This window comes from Hibiscus syriacus, unplaced genomic scaffold (assembly GCF_006381635.1).
Source record: "Hibiscus syriacus cultivar Baekdansim isolate YM2019G1 unplaced genomic scaffold, ASM638163v2 tig00111587_pilon, whole genome shotgun sequence".
In the NCBI taxonomy this organism is placed as follows: Eukaryota; Viridiplantae; Streptophyta; class Magnoliopsida; order Malvales; family Malvaceae; genus Hibiscus; species Hibiscus syriacus.
The window spans coordinates 529,961-554,308 of NW_024063129.1; the positions used below are offsets into that span (position 1 = coordinate 529,961).

The 24,348-nt window shown below is 36.2% G+C and overlaps 2 pseudogenes; one reads left to right on the forward strand and one right to left on the reverse strand.

Annotated features, from left to right (window-relative positions):
- On the forward strand, positions 1-2,737 carry LOC120165676 (annotated as a pseudogene).
- Positions 2,738-3,237: 500 nt separating this feature from the next.
- On the reverse strand, positions 3,238-24,299 carry LOC120165697 (annotated as a pseudogene).
- Positions 24,300-24,348: the final 49 nt, after the last annotated feature.

The following is a 24,348-nucleotide window of genomic DNA, read 5'->3' on the forward strand; positions in this document are numbered from 1 at the left end:
CTCATGGCGGATCCTTTAAAGATGGAAGAAGGGCTAGCTCGTTCAAATGTGGATCATGTAGGAGAAGACAGAGAAAACATGGGGAAAAAGGAAGACAAGCTGGTTGAAGAACAACAACATTTGCAGCAGCAACAACCATTAGTAAAGCAAAAGACCAAGAGGGTTGCGACCTTGGATGCCTTTAGAGGACTCACCATCGTGGTAAGTGTGTGCATGCAGGTCGCCAGTTCCTCGAGTTCTCCGAATTCAGTTCTATCATTGTTGATAGTTTCGAATCTCGAATTTTCGATCTGTGGGTGTAGCTGATGATATTGGTAGATGATGCCGGGGGAGCATATGCTCGAATTGATCACTCACCATGGAATGGATGCACACTGGCTGACTTTGTCATGCCTTTTTTTCTTTTCATTGTTGGGGTGGCCATTACCTTGGCTCTCAAGGTACTAATTTCAAACGATTCCCTCTTGATTTTCAGTTTTTCTTATAAATATTACCTGTTGCAGAAAATTCCCAAGGTAAAGGATGCAATTAGAAAGATATGCTTGAGAACTCTAAAGCTTCTATTTTGGGGGGTTTTGTTGCAAGGTACTCATCACTCCCAAATATATTCGGTATTCGTATCCGACACATATTCAGATATATAACTCTGGGATATAATTCTCCAAATATATGGGGGGGAAAACTTAGAAACAAGTCTGGAATATTGCAATTGAAATCTGCAGGTGGATACTCCCATGCACCAAATGATCTCGTTATGGGGTTGACATGAAACAAATCCGATGGTGTGGAATCCTCCAGGTAAATAACATCTTTCATCCTTAGCAGACTCGAATGGCGATTGCATAATTTTGTCTTGAAAATGGATCCATCAGCTAATTATGAATTTCTTATGTGTAAACAGAGAATAGCTTTGGTTTACTTCATTGTAGCTTTGATAGAGACTCTCACCACAAAGCTCAGACCAACAGTTTTGAAACCTGGATATTCATCTATTTTCACTGCTTACAGCTGGCAATGGTAAATGAAGACACAGATTCTATGTTTTCAATCATAATCGATGCTATTTGAACTCTTCAATTTCGTAAAGTACCGATATACACTGTGCCAGTATTCATTTCACCTGAAGTTTACAATCCTTTTGTCTAAGTGAAAATCTAGGCTTGGATGATTTGTTGCTTTTGTCATTTACATGGTCACAACATATTCACTATACGTCCCAGATTGGAGCTTTGTTGTAAAGACAGACGACGAAACAACACGATACACGGTATTGCTAATATTGTATCTCAGAAGCTTAATGCATATAGTTTATCAACTTCCTCCAGCCTTCAGTTAACTGACAATCTTTTGTTCTATTTTTTTTCTGCTCTGCTGTTTTAAGGTAAAATGTGGGATGAGAGGACACTTAGGGCCGGCTTGCAATGCCGTTGGTTACGTCGATCGACAGGTTTGGGGCATTAACCATCTTTATGCTTATCCGGTCTGGAAACGCCTTAAGGTTAGTCTTTTGTGAGCTTCAATCTGCAATAGATTAGTCAAGTCATCACCGCTTACCATCTGATATTTTACTTTGTTTCAACAAAATTGTAGGCTTGCACTTATAGTTCTCCAAGTGAAGGTCCTTTCCGTGAGGATGCGCCGAGTTGGTGCCGTGCACCATTCGAACCAGAAGGCTTGCTAAGGTTTCCTTTAGTTAACCATAACTTCATTCTAAACATAATCCATATGCAGTGATTTTATTGGTTCTTGTTCTTTCTTAGTTCGATTTTAGCTATCCTCTCGGGCACTATTGGAATCCATTACGGACACGTTTTAATTCATTTCAAGGTTAGAAACTTTTGAAACTACGAAATGTATCATGGAATTGTAGTTTCCAGGGAACTGAAAAAAATTAAAGTGTTCTATTTGTAGGGTCACTCAGAGAGGCTCAAGCAATGGGTGCCAATGGCACTAGGCTTACTTATTTTGGCCATCATTCTTCATTTTACAGATGGTGAGGCTCCTGAAATCGGTTTCCATTAAACTACGCAAGTCGAAATCTAAAACTCGAGTATTTTCTCTCTGCAAATTTGTAGCTATTCCCATCAACAAACAGCTTTACAGTTTCAGCTGTGTGTTTCACTGCCGGTGCAGCCGGGATCGTATTCTCAGCATTCTACATTCTGGTAAAAACAATTCCGTACTCTTGAAAACATCATATTCTTATCCTTCAACGCTAACTGATCATATTCTCCGATGTTCCATTGGTGAACTGAATGAAACAGATAGATGTTTGGGGGTTGAGGACACCATTTTTGTTTCTTGAATGGATAGGCATGAATGCAATGCTGATATATGTGCTTGGGGCGCAAGGCATCCTTCCTGCATTTTTAAACGGATGGTATTATGAGTCAACAAACAATACTCTTGTAAGCAACATCAATCACCCATTCTTTTAAGATCAAAAAGTACTAATTCGATAATCACAATTTCATGAAATTTTCTGTATATATGCTCAGGTCTTTTGGATCCAAAAACACGTTTTCAACAACGTTTGGCACTCAGTGCGGTTAGGGACCCTTCTGTACGTGATATTTGCGGAGATCGTGTTCTACGGAGTCCTTTCGGGCATCTTGCACAAACTGGGCATCTACTGGAAGCTATAAGAAGTACAGAGATCATGTTGTATACTAGATTTTAAGCATTTCTGTTTGCTTGTTAAAAATGATCACCTATTTGCTCATACTGATTAAGTTTCTAATTTCTCTTGCTAAAAACAGAGGCATATCAACATGAAAGTAATTGAAATAGCGATGTTAAAGAACAAACCAAAGCTGCTTCTCATGTGAAATTGTGTTGCGTAGACCTCTAAAAAGACATCCATGATTTGCTGGTTAAATTACAATCTGAGAACTTTTGGAGTGATCTCAGTGGTTAAGGGAATTTTACTCTCTTAATGATCCGGGTTACTCGAGTAACATAGTCTGTTGCGTTAGTTTAAATCTAAATCTTTTAAACAAAAAATTAAGTTGCAATCTAAGATTGCGGAAAACCCCAAAACATTTAACATTTCAAAAAAATTCGGTGTCAAAATCTGATAAAATAACCAGTTACTTAAAGATTTTAGAGGGTTATTAAATAAGCAGCCAAGGATGATGGCATAAACAGAAAAAACTAAGAATAATCATTTGGATATTGACAATAAATTCCCAAGTAATTGAATTGGGTTGGTGAGTTTAAATACAACATTCTGTTTTGTACAAATGAATACAACAGTTATATGTACATCATGCACAAAGGGAGACAACAATGTAATAATGGTTAGAAGAAATTCAAGAAATATTTACAAAAATCCCATTGCCAATAAACCTTCTCAACAATCCCTCCACCGCTTCTTACTGCAAGGTGAAGCGTATCAGAAGAGATATGGCACTGGAACTGTCATGGTAAGCTTTTCGTGCAATCCACCTTTGATGGCTTTCTCCGCCGCAACGACCTGAACATTATGGATAGATGTGAATATCTTGAAACTACAAGTAGCCACAAGAAGGCAAGCAGACCTTTCCAAGGATCAGCAGACAATGATCATACGAATGCAGAACAGAAATGAAAGAAATAATGCATGTCGCAATGCGTGTAAGAGAACAGTTCAGAATGGAGGCGTGAAACCACGTTTTGAAAGTTTAACCAATAGGTTTCTAATAATAACATGTTGCTTTTGATTCGATGTTCAAGAAAGCTACTAAAATGGAAGACCACTCAAAGCTGAGGATTCTACCTGGAAAACTCAGCAAATACATTTTCATGATTTGTTTAGTAAATAGATCAGACTTGTATGTTTGATTGAATATGTGAATGGGGTCAACAACTACCAATTGTGAACCTACGTTACTCGAACTCTTCATTTTTCTTGAATATCGTGTCTGACACATGGATATGGAGACATGACCTCTAAAGATCTTCCAAATACATGGAGAAAACATAAAAAAAAAACCATATCCGTTTCAGATCCATACTCATACCTGATACTTACACCCGAGTCCCTGACTAAACAAACAAAAAGATTGCTCATTAACTAAAACATTAATATGGACTCTGGTACCTGATAAAACAAAGGAACAAAGAGCTCAAACAAAAGACACGGTGAGAGAATCTTAAGGCTATATTGTGAAATATTAGTTTAGAATGTCTCGGATACTATATTAAACTACGATTTTCAACTCAATTTCTTTATGTATGTAAAAGTGGAATTTGGTAATGATTTAAGAAAAGATGATTGATTCTGGTCCAATGCGGCATACCTCCCCACCATGCTCTAAAACAATATCTTCTACAGCATCACTGAGCATATCAAAGGAACGGCAAAAACCAATGATACAAAGCCGTCTGCCCATATCAAGTCCCTAGAGTCTTAAGTCTTTTAGAATTGAAAACCTCCGGTTTATGACAAATTAACAGCATGGAAGTTTCTTACATTTGTCGCTGCAATGTTGAAAAGAGCACCTAGACATAACCCTTGGTTAGAATCCATGTAATTACTCTCTTGAAACCATTGTAATCTTTGAGATGCTTTTGACTTCGCCTGCTTCTTCTGCACAAAAATTCAAAATTCTTCAGCCAAAATCCAAATAACTACATATTCTAAAAAGATGAACCAATGAATGAAACGAATGTCAAGACTAGAGTGAAGAAAATGTGGATTTATATTATCTTGCAATGAGTATGGATGAAGGGGAGGCTAAAGAATTGGGGGAAAAAAGAATATTGCAATATCAAAAAATAAGAAATTTAGAAGACAGGTGAAGGGTTAAGTTTACTTTTTAATGTTTATTTGGATAAATCATCTTGTTTTATGAATAACTTTAAAAGTATCCTTTTTTGAGAATTAAGATTCCAAAATATTTTGGGGGGAAACTCAATGTTAAAATTGTCAAATTATAGCTTTCATCTCTGTTCTATACTCAATCTAGGATTAAGTCCCCATACTTTTGGCATAATTATGTCCTAATTATTAATATTATGCATTGGTTGAACCAATCAAGTGGTCACAGTGGTTAAAAGGAGTGTTATTCTTTTGTGTGCATTGTCAATGACCAACAAATATTTTGAACAGATACTTCCTTGCGCAATAGACTATTCAAAAAAATATTATGCATTGGTCCAAATCACTAAATTAGTGGAAATAACTACTTTGATAACCATTATTGAATCAAATACAGGTACTAAGTCACCAAATTGAGTGTAGTACAGGGACCGAAACAATAATTTGACCGAGTCATAAAAAGGTAATAACAAGGTAATAAGAACACATACATCAGAAGTAGCTATACGCCGCGGAACCATTGAACCTCCGATTTGAATTAATCCATCTGAAGTGAACAAAGTGACTCTCTCCTCTTGAATCCATTCCACATCTGCAAAATCCAGTCAAATACAAAGAACAATAATATTAATTCAGTTCAATTCTTAACACCTATGACCCTTTATTGAACAATAATATAAATCACAACGCAAAACTTAAAAAAAATGCCCCAGTATCCTCAACACCCATGACTCTTTACTCAATTCAATTTAATTGTCTATTTCGTTACGTAAAAGAAGCAACATTACTCTATAAAAGAGAACATTTCTCAATACCATTTTCGGAAAGGGACCAAGGAAAGAAACCAAAAGTGTCATCACCGAGGAAGCCGCCGGAATTGAAGCTTTGGAAGAGAAACGAAGGAATCGAGAGGGGCGATTGGAGAACCTGGAGGAATTTGGGAGAGAAGAATTGGGTTCTCTCCATCGTGAAAGGGAAGGAAAGGGAGAGAAAGAACAGAAGAAGGCGACCGATGTTTTAGCCGTTAAATTATTGTTTTTATTATTATTAAAAGTTATCAATAGAGGAAATGGAGGAACATAGATGATCGGAGATAAAAAGGAGGGAAAGAGGGGAAACCGAGGGAAGAGAAATGGCAGAGATTCGACTCCACAGATGTCGTAGGATGGACACGTGGTGAAGGAACGGACATGTGGCCGAAAACGATTGGCTTCTGACTATAAATTAATTTAAAAATAATATTATTTAATTGTTTGAGAACAATAATCTAGTCGATTTTCCCGATATATCACCGGTGAACAATATATTTTTTGATTTAACACTCTTAGCAGTAAAGCGCGCCTCCTACACCGCGCTATACGGTGCGCTATACCTGGATATCTGACACGTGGGGTATAGAGCGGTACAGGGGTCGCGTTATACCCCTAATTACCCCCCTCACGTCTCCATCCTCCCTATAAATATCCCATCCTCAATCACTTTTATCACACCAAATTCTCTCAAATTCCCTAAATTTCTCTCAAATACTCTCTTTTTAAGGTATATTTTATAATATTTTTTCTATTATATTTTTACTTTATTTAATATTTTACTAATATAATTCTTTTACAGATATATAATGGAAGGCAGTCTACTTCGCTCGGATGGAAATCATATATCTCGACACTTTGCTGATACGGTAGCATTTTAACGTTTTAATTTAATTTAAATTATTAGTAATATTTAGTTATTTATTTAATGCATGATTATTAGATTAAGAATTAAATATTTCAACACTTTGCTGATACGGTAACATTTTAACGTTTTAATTTAATTTAAATTATTAGTAATAATTAGTTGATTCATTTAATGCATGATTATTAGATTAAGAATTAATTTTTGTAATTATTTATTTTTAGGAGAAGGACCGTGTGTTATATCCTTTTATTATGAATCTTAAGTTAGTAATACCCAGTTGTGTCTTGCCGTATTTAGTAGAGGTTGGATTCGGTTAAATAGGTAGATATCAGGGTCACTGTAAGATAGAGTCAGACTTGATTTCTGCCTTAGTAGAGCGGCGGAGGCCGGAGACCCACACATTCCATCTTCCATGCAGAGAGTGCACGATCACGCTTGAGGATGTTTCTATGCACCTGGGGCTTCCGGTGGATGGAGATGTGATATCGGGGATAACTTCCGGTTCTTGGACTACTTTGTGTCGGGATAGTCTAGGACGTGTCCCGGAAAATTTTATCGAAGGTAGGATACCGTTAAATTGGTTAGATGCCAATTTTTGGGAGTTGAGCGCAGACGCCTCTGAGGATGAGGTTAAGATGTATGCACGGGCATGCATACTGCAGCTGATAGGAGGGTTGCTGATGCCGGACAAATCGCGCAACCTAGTTCACTGCATGTGGTTGCGGCATCTTAGCGACTTTCGTCTCGCCGGATCATTCAGTTGGGGCTCGGCAGTTTTGGCTTTGTTGTACAGGGAGATATGTGGAGCCACTGACTACAGGCGTAATGCTATCGGCGGATATCTCCTGCTGCTGCAGTCTTGGGCATGGTATCGATTACCCTTTTTATGTCCCGTTGTGAAGAACACATTCGTATTTCCACTACTTCTGAGGTAATTATAAAACTGATTTTGTATATTAATAATTTTATACAGCATATAACAAATTGTTGAAAACATTTTTGATATTTCGATATAACAAATTAAGTTAAATGAATTTTAAGATTTTACAAATGATTTTATAATTTTATATTCGATTCAATTAACCGAATATCAAATTATTACTCCAAGTTTTTCAAGATCAATTTTAATCCTTACTAAATGTGTAAAATTGTGATTTGTACTTAAACTATTTTTGAAACAATTTTCACAAAGTATTTTGAACCAAAAACAAGCCTTAAATCAATTATTCAAAGGCATGCACCGATGCATCAGTACATGCATCGATGCATCAATGAATTAATTGAACATCGAATGCATTCCATGCACCGATGCACTCTCCATGCATCGATGCACTCTGAATATTTTCAAAACATCGAATGCATTTGATGCATCGATGCACAAGCCATGCATCGATGCATCAGGCTATTTTTCAAACATCGAATGCATTTCATGCATCGATGCACACTTGGTGCACCGATGCATCAAGTGTTCCAACGGTCAAAATATTTGAATTTTACACGAATGCACCGATGCATACTTGATCATGCATCGATGCATGAGATGCTCCACCTAGAAAAATTAATTGTTTTCACACTTAAACGGCTCTATTATCCCCACTATCACCAACGTTCAGAATTGATTCAAGGGGTATTTAAACAAGTTCTGGAGCCATTGATCAAGAACAAGAAACATCAATCAACTAGAATCAAGAGAGAATCAAAGAGAATGCATCAAACCTCAAGTTTGAGTATTTCAAGCCTATTTTTCATCCAATATTCATTTGCTTTCAAGAACACTTTTGTACTCAATTGTATTTATCCTTGAGTGTTCTTTTCTTTGTTCTAGAATTGTGCAAACATCTTACCTTGTGAGGTTTTCTTGTAAGTTTGCAAATTTGTAATCTTCTCTTTGGGAAAAAGAGTGTTCTCAAGAGTTGGGGTATACTCTTGAGGGATTTTGTAAGGTTATCTCTTTGGCCTCAAAAGAAAGAACAAATTAGTGAATTTGTTGGAAAATCCTTAGTGTGGATAGCTAAGGTAGTGGACGTAGACTTTGTTTAAGAAAGTCGAACCACTGTAAATCGCTGTGCAATTTCTTTAAATTTTCTGCAAAAGCTTCCACGAAATTTTTAATTGCCAATTCACCCCCTCTTGGCCGATTCCGTAGATCGATTAACTCAACAATTGGTATCAGAGCCTCACTCATTTGAAGGTTTAATCGCCTCTTGAGTCGATTCGGGAAGAGTTACATCGATTACCAAGTCATCAATGGCCTCCACTTCAAATTACGACTCCGGTCTTGATTCGATGCCCGTCAACAAGCCTCATTTCTTCAATGGAGCTAATTACGCCTATTGGAAGAATAGAATGATGTACTTCATTCAAGCAAGTGACATGGGAGCATGGAATGCCGTAGAAGAAGGATACATCAAGCCTATCACTCATCCAAGGTTGTGGAGTGAAGGAGAGACAAGAATGTTCCAGCTCAACTCCAAAGCCATCCATATTATTTTTTGTGCTCTTGGACCAGATGAATACGGAAGAGTTTCATCGTGTACAACCGCCAAAAATATGGGACAAGCTTCAAGTCACACATGAAGGTACATATGAGGTAAAGAAATCAAAAATTAGTATTCTAACGCATAGCTATGAAAATTTCAGGATGAAACCAAATGAAGACATCAAAGCTATGACGGATAGATTTTCAACGATTGTCAATGGTCTCAAATCATATGGAGAGATCATCTCAACTGAAAAGCTTGTGAGGAAGTTAGTCTAATCCCTCCCAAAATCATGGCAATCAAAGAAGACGACAATCATCGAGTCTAAGGACCTATCGTCCTTAACTCTTGAAGAACTTATCGGTTCACTCCTCACTCATGATATGATGCTTGAAGATGAGGTGGACCTTGATAAAGTTGAAGAGACACCAAAGGAAAAGGAGAAGAAGAAAAATATTGGAGTTGCTCTCAAATCCACAAAAGATGAGAGTGATTCTAATAATGATGATGATGACGAGGAAATGGAATTGTTTGCCAAATGGTTCAGAAAAATGATGAGACCTTACCAAGGAAGAAAATTCAAACGAAACGAAGGCCTCAAAAATGAACCAAAAGAGAAGGACCCAATCATTTGCTATGAATGCAAAAAGCCGGGGCATGTCAAATATGATTGCCCACAATTGAAGAAAAAGGGTCAATCAAAGAATAAGCACAAGGCTCATGTGGCTACATGGAGCGATGAAGAAGGTTCCGATGAAGAGGAACAAGAAGTAGCAAACTTGTGCTTGATGGCATTCGGGAAGATTCTAAGGTAACCTCTAACTCATCCGATTTGATGATTTATCTTATGATGAGTTATTTGAGGAGTACAATGGGTTGGCTTCGGATTATGAGAAATTTTTTTTTAAATATAAAAATGATGTTTCAAAATTGAAAAATGAAAACAAACTCATATCCAAAACCAACAACAATCTTGAAAGTAAAATCAAAGATTTGCAAATCAAACTAGAAGAGTTTGAAAAGAAAAATTTAGATTTGCAAAATTTACTTTCAAAGATCAATGATGATCATCAAAAGAAAATTGATGATCTTAAAACTTCTTTTGATAAAGTTGGAACAAAACATTTTGAAAAAGGTGGAAATTCAAAATCCAACTTTGTTAGAAAAAGTTTTAGAAACTACAATCATAGAGGTCCCCAAAGAACCTCTAATGGAAAAATTATTAGAAGTATGTGGGTTCCTAAAGAACTCATTACTACTAAAGATAAAAATATCCTACACAAATGGATACCTAAGGGGACTAGGATTTTGGAAACTAATGAATATGGACCCAAAATAATTTGGGTACCAAAAATCAAAAATTAATCTATGTTTGTAGGGAAAGGAGCATTGCTACAAGGCACGGGAAACAAATTCAAACTCATGGTACCTTGATAGTGGATGCTCAAGACATATGACCGGAGACAAAAGCCGGTTCATTGAGCTTAACACCAAAAATGGAGGAGAAGTGACTTTTGAGACAATTCAAAAGGTCACATTGAAGGTATTGGTACAATAGGTAATACCTCTTCCATACAAATTAAGAATGTTTTATATGTGAATGGATTAAAGCATAATCTATTGAGTATTAGTCAATTATGCGATAAAGGATTCAATGTCTTATTTGAAATTAATGGTTGTAAAGTCATTGACATTGCATCTAATCGGATTATGCTTGTTGGTCATAGAATAGGAAACATTTACATGGTGCATTTAGATTCTATTGATATGACTAATTTATGCCTAGTTGCTAAGGATGAGCATGATAGTTGGTTATGGCATAGGAGACTAGGTCATGCTAGTATGAGTGTTTTGCAACGGTTAATTCAAGGAGACTTAGTAAGAGGGTTGCCTAAGCTTAAATTTGATAATGATAAAATCTGTGATGCTTGTGCTAAAGGAAAACAAAAACGAGTTTCTTTTAAATCTATTAATGATGTATCAACTAGTAGAGTATTACAATTGATCCATTTAGATCTTTTTGGGCCAACTAGAACTACTAGCTTGGGAGGAAAACAATATGCATTTGTCTTGGTAGATGACTATTCTAGATACACTTGGGTTCTATTCTTAAGTACTAAAGATGAAGCATTAGAAAATTTCATCACATTTTCAAAAATAATCCAAAATGAAAAAGGTTACTCTATCACTAGTGTTAGAAGTGATCATGGAACTGAATTTGAAAATCTTGGATTTATTGAGTTTTGTAATTCTAATGGTATTAGCCATAATTTTTCAGCACCTAGAACCCCTCAACAAAATGGAGTTGTTGAGAGGAAAAAATCGAACTTTAGAAGAAATGGCTAGAACCATGCTTTGTGAAAATAATTTGCCAAAATATTTTGGGCGGAAGCCACAAATACCGCTTGTTATGTTGTAAATCGAGTAATGATTAGGCCAATTTTAAAGAAAACTCCATATGAAATTCTCAAAAATAAAAAGCCTAACATTAGCTATTTTCATCATTTTGGATGTAAATGTTTTGTTTTAAATAACGGTAAAGAAAATCTTGGCAAATTTGATGCTAAAAGTGATGAAGGAATTTTTCTGGGTTATTCCTTAAATTCTAAAGCTTATCGTGTATTTAATAAAAGAACTTTAGTTTTAGAAGAGTCTATACATGTTGTTTTCGATGATAATCCCCTTCCAAGGAAGGATTCTTCTGTTAATGATGATGTAAGTATTGCACAAGCAAATGACGTTAGACATGACGTTGGAGAATCATCATCAAAGGAAGAAACAAAAGATGAGGAAACTCATGATCCCCTCGAGAATCCAACCATTGAAGAAAGGGAAGTATCTTTTCCAAGAGAGTACAACTATGTCAATGATGGTGAAATTATAGGTGATCCATCAAAAGGGGTAACTACTCGATCTTCTGTTAGAAATATCTGTAATTATGTTGCATTTATTTCATGCATAGAGCCTAAGAACATCAAAGAAGCATTAAAAGATGAACATTGGATTATGGCTATGCAAGAAGAATTAAATCAATTTGAGAGAAGTAAAGTATGGACATTAGTTGAAAGGCCTAGTAATAAATCTACTGTAGGTACTAGATGGGTTTTTAGAAATAAACTTGATGAAAGTGGTAATATAGTGAGGAACAAGGCTAGACTTGTTGCTCAAGGCTATACTTAAGAAGAGGGCATAGACTATGATGAAACATACGCTCCTGTAGCTAGGATGGAAGCAATTAGAATGTTATTAGTATTTGCATGTTTTCATGAATTTAAATTATATCAAATGGATGTTAAAAGTGCATTTTTAAATGGTTTTATAAAAGAAGAAGTGTATATGGAACAACCTCCAGGTTTTGAAGATTCAAAATTTCCAGATCACGTTCTTAAATTGACAAAACCTCTTTATGGTTTAAAACAAGCTCCTAGAGCTTGGTATGAAAGATTGTCAAATTTTTTAATTGAAAAAGGTTTTTCAAAAGGAAAGGTTGACACTACATTGTTTTAAAACATAAAGGTAAAGATTTATTAGTAGTTCAAATTTATGTTGATGATATAATATTTGGCTATACTAATGATGTTCTTTGCCAAGAATTTTCTAAGCTAATGCAAAGTGAGTTTGAGATGAGCATGATGGGGGAGCTCTCATTTTTCTTGGGACTCCAAATCAAGTAAAGAAAAGATGGCATCTTCATTAATCAAGCTAAGTACGTCAAAGATATGCTCAAGAAGTTTGGACTGGAAAATGGGAAACCTCATAACACTCCAATGAGCTCTTCAACAAAGCTTGACTTAGATGAAGGAGGTAAATGTGTAGATGTTAAATTATATAGGTCAATGATTGGCTCTTTGCTTTATCTAACTGTAAGTAGACCGAACATTATGTTTAGTGTTTGCTTATGTGCTAGATTTCAATCATGTCCTAAGGAATCACATTTACTAGCTGTTAAGAGAATCTTTAGATACCTTAAGGACACTCTTAGTTTAGGACTTTGGTATCCTAGAGACTCTAGCTTTAGCTTGCATGCCTTTTCTGATGCGGATTATGGAGGATGAAAATTAGATAGGAAAAGCACCTCCGGTACTTGTCAATTCCTTGGAAATATATGCTGATTTCTTGGTTTTCAAAGAAGCAAAATTGTGTTGTATTATCTACCACTGAAGCGGAATACATTTCAGCTGGTAGTTGTTGTGCACAAGTTTTATGGATGAAACAACAACTTTTTGATTATGGAATTGAATTAGGTACCATTCCTATCAAGTGTGACAATACTAGTGCTATTTGTCTCACTAAAAATCCCATCCAACACTCTAGAACTAAGCACATTGAAATAAGACATCACTTCATTAGGGACCATGTCACTAAGGAAGATGTAGTTCTAGAATTTGTTGATACTTTGCACCAATTAGCGGATATTTTTACAAAACCCTTAGATAAAGAAAGATTTTGGACACTTAGAAGAGAATTAGGTTTAACTGACCTATCTTCACTTAGTGTTTAAAATAATTTAGCACTTTTAATAAATACTGAAAAATGCTTATAATAATAATTTTTGATTGTATTCTTGCTATTAGTTAGGGGGAGTTTATGATTCTTAATAAAAATTAATTTTATGTTCAAATAAAGTTTGAAGATTAATTTGATTGATTGAACATAATTAATTTTTGATATATGAGTTGCCATTACCATTAGAGCCAAATTATTTAGCATTTTAAGTGTTTAAAACGGATTTTTGACATTTTTGTGCTTCATGCACCGATGCATTTAACAATGCATCGATGCATCCTTGAATATGCATCGATGCATAAGACCATGCACCGATGCATCCTTCGGGTTTTAGGTTTTAAAGGCTTCATCTTCTTTATTTTTCAAAACCTAAACTCTAAACTTCTCACGACCGTTCGTCCCCTTCTCACCCTAAATCTCCATTTTGCTCAAAACCTTCGGGAAACATCGGATTCTTCAAGATTTTTATCCTACAAACCTGCTACACTCATTAAATCGTGCAAAACATCTTCTCATTCCCCTCAATCCGAATTTTTCAATGTATTTTCACAAAAACTCTATTTCATTAAATTTTTGAACTTAGGACTAGTTTAGATTAGTTCTAGTTTGAAATAATTATCGGGCATTGGCTATATGATGATTCTAAACTAGTTTCTACAATGAATTTCATCAAAAACGCATAATCTTTCAAAATTGTTTTTGAAATTTCGAATTAAAATTTTTTTTGAAAATTACTGATTCAATTGTATTGTTTTCATGAAAACTATGCGTATTATGACATTAATTTTAAATAGTTTTCAAAAATTTGCCCATTAGGACTTTGTTAGAGAACCTTGAATTATTGAGGACTCATTTGAGTTTTGGGATTAATTGTTGTGTATACATGTGTTTTAAAATTGCAGGTGATATTTCTTTTCTGATTTCCCTAACCATGTCTAATCCCAAACGCCCTAGGTCATCCTCGAGTCGGTCTCACCAAAACCGTCCTCCCGCTCCTAGACCTCAAAATCCATCCAATATTCCTTCATCCCTCATTAGTACTTGTTTTAACATGCCTGAAAACCGTAGGGATGAATTGTACTCTAGGTATATGAACTCCTTCCAATCCTATCGTATTAGGGAATAGCGTATTCCTTCTCTACAAGCTATGATAAAACTTGAATTTGAATACCTCTCAATTCTTCGCCGATGGAAGTTTGATAAACTCTTTTCTCTTCAACCCATCGTCTTTCACCAACTTGTCCGCATCTTTTATTCCAATGCGGTTTGTATTCAGAACACAACTCAGTGCGGTACTATAGCGATTAGATCCTATCTTTTAGGACAATATATCACTATTACTTCTGAATCCATCGCATCTCATTTTGGTTTAGATGACGAGGGTTTATTTAATGAGAAGGAAGATGTGGAATATCCATATCTTCCTAATGCTAGTGTCAGTACCTTTAGGTCTCACCACGATCGATTTCTTCACTTAATGATCTCTTGGTGGTTTAGACCATCCGCAGGTCGATACTCCACACTACGTACTACAGACTTATGGTGGATGCACTGTATAAAGAACAAAAAGAAAATCAATTTTCCACATATTGTCTTTAGCGCGCTTGTCGATATCATAAACATCATTCCCTCAAAGCATGTAGAAACCCTACCTTATGGTTGTCTACTAAGCAATTTGTTTATCAAACTCGGCCTAGATGTCTCCCTTGACAATCCTATTCCGCTCCAAAACCCAATCAATATCACATCCTTAAAGAAATCGGATTGGAAACTGGATGAGAACACCGGACTATGGTCTTTTCGACCCGGTAAGCAAACCCCGGGAGCTAGTTCTTCACGAGCTGCTCCTAGTTCTTCTCGTGCTCCTCCTCCTCCTCCAGCTCCTGACGCTGATAATGATCCAGAGCTTCAAAGGCTTATGAGAGATATTGACGAGGAAGTACCAGCTCGGCAAGATGATCAAACGCCACCTTATTTCCAATCTTTTCTAGAGTCGTTTGATCTGCGTTTTGCTTCCATAGAGTCTACGATAACTGAATTTCAGAGGGAGATGCGTGATCGTATGGATGCTCTTACTCTTGAAGTTAGAGCTCATTATCCTCCTCCTCCTCCCGATTCCGCTATGGATGATTAAACGTTATTTGATGATATTTGGTTTTAAACTTTAAGAACTTGGATTGTTAAACTTTTTGATTTGAATGTTTATGTTTGTTTGGATGTTTGGATGCTTGAATGTTTGAACTTAATTTTAATATATTTGGTTTGAATTTTATTCATTTTGCATCATTAGATATATGACCAATTATGCCATTTCACATTTTATTATGAATATTGTTTATGAAAACTAATGGCTAATCTCTCTTTTGATTGTGATCTTAGCAGCTTATTATTAATATATCAATTGGCTAATGTTTTTCAAAAATTCTTGTTTAAAACGTTTATATAGAGTCTTTTTGATTTAACAAAAAGGGGGAGAAAATTTAAGATGTGCTATAGTAAGGGGGAGTAAGTTTTTCAAAATCGATTTCAAAAATAATTTCTTAAACAAATCTTAAAATTACTCAAATGTTTTGTTATATCAAAAAGGGGGAGATTGTTGAAAACATTTTTTGATATTTCGATATAACAAATTAAGTTAAATGAATTTCAAGATTTTACAAATGATTTTATAATTTTATATTCGATTCAATTAACCGAATATCAAATTATTACTCCAAGTTTTTCAAGATCAATTTTAATCCTTACTAAATGTGTAAAATTGTGATTTGTACTTAAACTATTTTTGAAACAATTTTCACAAAGTATTTTGAACCAAAAACAAGCCTTAAATCAATTATTCAAAGGCATGCACCGATGCATCAATACATGCATCGATGCATCAATGAATTAATTGAACATCGAATGCATTCCATGCACCGATGCACTCTCCATGCATCGATGCACTCTAAATATTTTCAAAACATCGAATGCATTTGATGCATCGATGCACAAGCCATGCATCGATGCATCAGGCTATTTTTCAAACATCGAATGCATTTCATGCATCGATGCATACTTGGTGCACCGATGCATCAAGTGTTCCAACGGTCAAAATATTTGAATTTTACACGAATGCACCGATGCATACTTGATCATGCATCGATGCATGAGACGCTCCACCTAGAAAAATTAATTGTTTTCACACTTAAACGGCTCTATTATCCCCACTAATTATCACCAACGTTCAGAATTGATTCAAGGGGTATTTAAACAAGTTCTGGAGCCATTGATCAAGAACAAGAAACATCAATCAACTAGAATCAAGAGAGAATCAAAGAGAAAGCATCAAACCTAAAGTTTGAGTATTTCAAGCCTATTTTTCATCCAATATTCATTTGCTTTCAAGAACACTTTTGTACTCAATTGTATTTATCCTTGAGTGTTCTTTTCTTTGTTCTAGAATTGTGCAAACATCTTACCTTGTGAGGTTTTCTTGTAAGTTTGCAAATTTGTAATATTCTCTTTGGGAAAAAGAGTGTTCTCAAGAGTTGGGGTATACTCTTGAGGGATTTTGTAAGGTTATCTCTTTGGCCTCAAAAGAAAGAACAAATTAGTGAATTTGTTGGAAAATCCTTAGTGTGGATAGCTAAGGTAGTGGACGTAGACTTTGTTTGAGAAAGTCTAACCACTGTAAATCGCTGTGCAATTTCTTTAAATTTTCTGCAAAAGCTTCCACGAAATTTTTAATTGCCAATTCACCCCCTATTGGCCGATTCCGTAGATCGATTAACTCAACACAAATTTTTGTCCTTGAATAGGTGGTCTACTGATAGGAAAATTCATCAGGAGCTACCTAATGATTTAGAAAAGATTAGGGTGCTAATCGATCAGAAGGTTGGCACACATGTATGAATTTTAATATTTAAAAATCGATTTTTAGATTATAGTTATATAATTAGATTATTATTTTGATAAAAATTATATATTATTTATTTTAGTTTGAATGGATGTCATATTCTACTGATGATGTGAGGGCGGTGATCCCACATGAGTTGAGGGGTCCATTAGATGTTTGGATGGCGATGGTCCCTCTGATCTGTTATGCGACCTTCGAGTGGCACTCCACTGATCGCGTGCTCCGGCAGTTTGGTTGTTTTCAACTAATTCCGGAAGCACCTCGCAATATGGACGAGTTGTATAGCTTAGATAGACGCGGCAAGACAGATACAGATTGGCTGGTGAGGCATCATGGGTGGGTCGTGTTGTGGGAGGATCGACATCGGCGCCTTCCACGTAGAGAGCCCATTTTTACTGACTTCTTGATGTATGCTGAGGATTATTATGAGTGGTTCAACAGTAACGGGAAATCGTTTCTACTTCCCGAGGATGCACGAGGGCAGACATTTCCACGACGTCGATAGAGACGTTCACCGACACAGCACCATCGTCCCCCGATTCGTGGACAGAGAGCAGGTGCTTCCGGTTCATCCTCAGCTGCACAAGCAGGACCTTCCCAGCAGCCACCGTAGCCATATATGATGCCGCAGCCATATATGATACCGCCATCGCCTTTCCATTACCAAATGTCGCCGCCGCCGCCTTCACCTGGTTTATGACACCGCCACCGTCACAGATGACCCCTCCTGGAAGCTATTATGGGTCTATGTTTGCAGATCCGACATGGGGTTCATATGCTGGATATTTTGCGGGTTCAGCCTCATCACCCATGGTCGCAGCACAAACACCGCCTCTTGTACAGTTTTCACACTCAGCGTTGTCTGGGTTTAATGAGTTTTACAGTTTTCGCAGGCCGGTGGGATAGTCAGTCATACACCTCCAGAGTCCTTATTCTACGGAGGTTCTTCATCGTCATCAGCTCCTCATCAACCTAATGTACCTGCGCAAGACGACAACAATGACGACGACGACGATTGTGATGATGATGACAGCGAGGAGTCAGAACCAGTGATACGAAGAAATCCTCCTCGAGACCGACAGCCACCGCCCTGCGGAACACATTCGCGTCGCAGGCATCGATAGATTTTGTTTTTTTATTATATTTGTATTTACTTTATTTTGTTAAATTGTAATTTTTTATTATTTCTCATTTAATACTTACATTATTTTGTTAAATTTGTTGGACTTTTTTAATGTATTTCAGTTCGTTTTGTTTATTACCATTTAATATCAGTTATTGTAATTTGGTTATCATTTACCATTTAATACTTATTGTTATTAGTTTGTTAAAATTTAATGATTGTGTTTATTTTTTTTAATCTTCATCGGTGATTATCAAATGACATTAACTTAAAGTAAATGCAAATTAAAGTACAAGAATTATTATTTGATAATAAAATACATCATTTCCTCATCAATTGTTACTTGATGACAACAGAAGTGGACATGTTTTTCTAGTGTGTCCTGGGTTTCTACAATGGCCACATCTTTTGTCTTGTCTAGATCTTTCTCTAATATCCATATCGCAATGAATTCGATTGGATTTTGGATGACCACGCTCCCTCAATAAACTCGGATTTGGTACAATCGGAAGCCAATCTTGAACCTCATCAGGGTCTTTGTCATTACCTATGGGGGGAAACTCAAATTCGTATACCTTAAAAACTTCAGATAGTAGGTATACGGGATCCACAAAATGGTTATAGTCTTGACGTGTATGCAAGCAAGCTGCTATCACATGAGAGCATAGATACTTCAGAGCTTGAAAAAACCTGCAGTCGCACGTTCTGTCCCATAGATTTACTCTTAATGACACAGCTTCAATCCCTTTAAGTGGTCGCGGCAACTCTGTGACTCGAAACATTTCATGCCTTCTAGAGAAGCTTGTTACAGACATTCCATTTGATGCAGTAATTTTTTTCTGTAGATCTGCAACTAATCTAGGGTGATAGACATGACCGCCTTGCATCCAGGTTTGAGCTTGTCCCCCGAGCTTCGCAAAAAATGCCCCAAACGAAAATATGTAGTCTTTACCAAAGCCGCTACTGGTAAGTGACGTGTACCCTTTAAGGTTGAATTGATTGCCTCTGCCAAGTTGGTCGTCATGTGTCCATATCGATACCCACCATCATATGCGTTCGTCCACATTTCTTTATCGATGAGGCTGATGTAATCATATCCTTCCTCGTTCTTCGCCCGCAACTCTTGAAACATTGATTCAAACGTTCGAGGAAGTAGTTCGTAACCTGATCAAAAAATGTATAACTTACTAACTTGTTGTCTTTGCAAAATTAAAACGATCGAAAGAAAATAAACTTGCTAAGTTTTACTTACCCATGTGCACAATTAATTGACGCTCATCGTTCTTTTTGTACCTTCCATGGTAGTTCGCGGCAGACAATACCTATGTTGGACAAAGGGTGGTTGCCACATTGGACCCAAAGACTCCATTACTTCTTTGAACCCAGCTCCGCGATCTGAAATGACACAGATGTTTTCCCTCATGATAACATGTGCCCGTAAATTTTGGAGGAAAAAAACCCAAGAAGCTGTATCTTCTCCTTCGACAAGAGCAAAAGCAACTGGAAGAATGTTGCGATTGCCATCTTGGGCAACTGCCAATAATAAAACTTGCTTGTATTTTCCATACAAGAAAGTCCCGTCGATCTGGACCACAGGCTTGCAGTATTTGACAACATTAACGCACTGTGGGTAACTCCAAAAAACCCGGTAGAATTGGCATCGATCGCGAAGAACTCGATCATTATGGTATGCATAGGAGGTTTCAAAGTCCACAATTGTCCCAGGATTCAACGTCCGCACCAGCCTAAACTAACCTGGAAGTTCGTTGTAAGATGCATCCCATTCGCCATGAAGTTTGACAATGGCATTTTGTTTTGCCAACCAGGCTTTTTTTATAGGAGACAGTGTACCCATACTGCGATTGTATAACTGAAATCAACACTATAACAACTATATGAGAGCTTGCTTTGACCATGGGCATGATGGCTTGGCATATCACTTCAGAGTCCAAGTTGGGATGATCTTGGTTGACCCCTCCAGCACAACATGTGTGAGGACTGTTGTATACTGTTAGTTCACATCTGTTGGTTTTCCTCTTCCTCTTCGATACGCGAACCATCCAATTGCATCCGTTTTCATGCTGGGCACAATAGCATACATATTTTTTCGGTCGTGGAGCGGTCTACTCTGGACTGAACAGAATTACGGATATTGTAATTTTTGATAGCCATCATCGCTTCTTCTTTGCTTGAAAACTCCATGCCTAAAGATAACTCACCATTATTTATTGATGAGTAATACCCATAGTCACCGAGATGAGGCATATCCGCAAATTCTGGCCCGTACATTGCACCATAATCAGCTTCATATATGTGTGCAGGAGGGTCAGTTTGTGCCACATTTCCTGGAACTTCATCATCATCGGAGTTGAATTACGGTGATTCTGGGTGAATGAATAGTCTAGTCTCAGCACCATTCGCACCAGGCTCACGAAGCGGTTCTTCTGGTGGAGATGATGATTCCTCCATGCTCTCCACATTTAGGTCGTAGAACTTACTACTTGCACGCATTCCCCTTGAAATGGAAGGCATATCGACATTGAGATCGAAAAAGCTCACAGTCGAATGCCTCCCCCTAAAGCTTGAAGCCATCGCGTCAAATGGAAACTGCACAGATGGTTGCGTCGATGACATCTCCATATTAAGGTCAAAGGGATTTGTAGATGAATGCCTTCCCCTTGAACTGGATGCGATGTTGTCATACGGATTGTTCGTCGACCTACCTCGGTACATATCGTAAGGAGTTACGGATGAATGTCTCCCTATTATGGCATTAAAATCATTACACATTACTTTTGTTGGGCTATCAACATGATCAACTTGTTCAGTCAGCCCATAGTGGGAGCTTAATGATTGACCCCGAACAGTACACACTTGAACAAAATATGCATACATCTCAATAGCGGCGTCTGAATAATTACTTTGAGCTTCAACCATCATTTCAACATCATCATTATTCGAAAGTTCGAACGCTGTATAAGTTAATGGCAACAATGATGTTGGAAATCTATATTGCAACGACGACACTCTTCTACTACTTCCAACATGAATCTTCCTCGAAATCTTCGTTATCAGCTCCTCAAGAGTTATGTTTCTCTTGAATGATATTTTAACACGCTCATTTGATACGAAAACAACGCCGGTTTCATCTTCTCGAATTTCACCATCATAATAAACAATAGCTGAAAGTCGCGCCATTATTTGAGTTTAAAAGTGCGACACTATTATATCTGTAAAAAAATATAAATGAAACAAACCAGATTTAATAAATTATATATGAACGAACATATAGCACAATAAAAGTTTTACACATCAACGTAAATAAATTAAATAATATAATTTAATATTATTACCTGCACCGCAAAACTATTTCGACGAATGCTCCCGCTTTCTAATTTTACAAACAAAAAAATTAATTGAAAATAATTAGTATAATATTTTTTCAAATAATCATAATAAACAATAAATATAATAAAAAATTATAACAAAATTACGTTATAACGAAAAATCGTACGAACTTCTAAATAAAATATGAGAAGATTGTCAGAATTATTGACTCGTTGACGGAATTGTTGTATTAATTTATAAGTTGAGATGAGAGATGTGAGAAACTTAACCGGCTGAGAATGATATTTATAGCGAGGAAAGTTATACAAAACGCGGCACCTGTCCCGCGCTATATAAAATTATGTCAGGAGTAAAGGTATATCGCGATATCTGTCTCGCGCTATATAAAATTAAAGGTATGTCACGGTACCTGCCCCACGCTATACCCCTACGTGGCGTATAGCGCGCTGCAGGGGCCGCGCTATATCCACGTATATGTCAGATCACCGTATAGCGCGGTGCAGGGGGCGCGCTATACCCCACGTGGCACCAAATCATCGTATAACGCGGTGCAGGGGGAGCGCTTTACTGCTAAGGGTGTTAAATCAAAAAATATAATATGATCGGTGTTAGATCAAAAAATATATTGTTCACCATTGATATATCGAGAAAATCGCCTTTTTATGCTAATCCCGGCTTGCAAATTGCTTTTAAAGAGAGGAGAGACATCCCAATAGAGCAGGACAATATCTTCTAGGGTAAACTATCAAAATGGTCTCTTTTGTTTTATAAATGCTCACTTTTAGTCATCAAATTTGAAAAATAACGTTATGGTCAATTAGAGTTAATTTTATGACATGGCACGTTAGCAAGTGATTTATTTTTAATTTGACTCTTAATATTTAGACAAAATGTTAATATGACCCTTAAATTTTAGATAAAATATCAAATTAACCCTTAAATTTTAGATAAAATATCAAAATGACCCTTAAACATAAAATGAAATAGTATTAATTTAACTCGTAAACCTGACCAAAATTCCCACTATTGGCCGCTAGGCACCAACAGCCTTTTTAGCTACCGTTGGACCCTGAAACTTTGGATTTCATCTTATATGAAAATATAAACATGTATCTTATTGCCATGAGAGCCATAATTCTCATGAGAAATGAACCTAAAAAGCTTTTATTTTTTGTTCACCTGCGTATGAGAAAAAGATGCTTGTAATGGTATATATGATTACATACCAACAAAGAACACTGCAAGTAGATTGCAGAAACTGAACAAACATGATTAGGGGGTGTTTGGTTGGGGGAATGTGGTATTCTCATGGGAATGAAATCCACATTTTCCAGTTTGGTTGGTCGGGAATATCATTCCCGATAATGTTTTATTACCAATAGTGGATTTTTTGGATATATTACCGAGAATGTCATTACCCCATTTCCTTAGGTATTGTTGGATTACCGGCGTTTTGGACTAAAATACCCTTAAATTTTTCTTTCTTTCAAAAATATCATTCTTCTGTCATTGAATAATAAAAATTATACGAATGTTAAATTACAAATTTATCCTTAAACTATTTTAAATTTACAAAAAAAAAATATATAATTAAAATTTTATATGAAGTTCAGGGGTTAAAATAAAATTTTATCCTTTCATTAAACCCTTTTATATTTTTAATTTTGTAAAAAAAATTATATAAATTTTATGAATTTAAATTTTTTAAATAAAATATATAAATATTTTTCAACTTGTTAAAAAAATATATAATAAGGACAATTTGGTCAAATATACATTCTAATAATATTTTTTTACTTTAACCAAACACGGTAATCTTACATTCCTGCTAAACCAACCAAACACAAAATACAACATTCCTAGTAATCCTATTCCCTGGTAATCTTTTATTCCCACCAGTAATCTTTTATTCCTACCGGTAATCTTACATTCCCGTGAACCAAAATCACCCTTAGAGATTTGTCACTAATTTACATGTTCGAATTAACGATATGTTGTCTAGTTAATTCTCAGCTGGATTGGAGAAGCGAAATTAAGATAAATTTTAAACGAGTAACCATAGTTGCAGCATAAACTCCATGGCAGATGGTATTACACTATTGGGAGTTCTGAAGTAGTACCGTTGGAGTAAATCTTAATCTTTTAGCTCTTTGGCAATCTTGAACCATTCAGTGTGGAAATATGCGTCCATATTCAGTTTTGTCCAAAACCTTATCAACTAAATAATCATCTGCCATTCTTCATTCCATAATTCGCCAACAGATTTCATCACATCATGAGCCTCTGCATATCACCCTATTCAATTCCACTATGAACCGCCTTGACAAAGTTACCAGATCCACCTTGGTCAACGTATGTCACACATGGACCACTATCTGTAACTTGAGCTGCAAGCTTAAGAAGAATGTCTCCAATGTATTTGTCCATGTTTAGCAAAGTAGTGCGGATCATATCCATAAGGTGTATCATCTCTGTCTTCTTTTAATATCTTTGAAGTAATTTCCATGACTTTTACTTT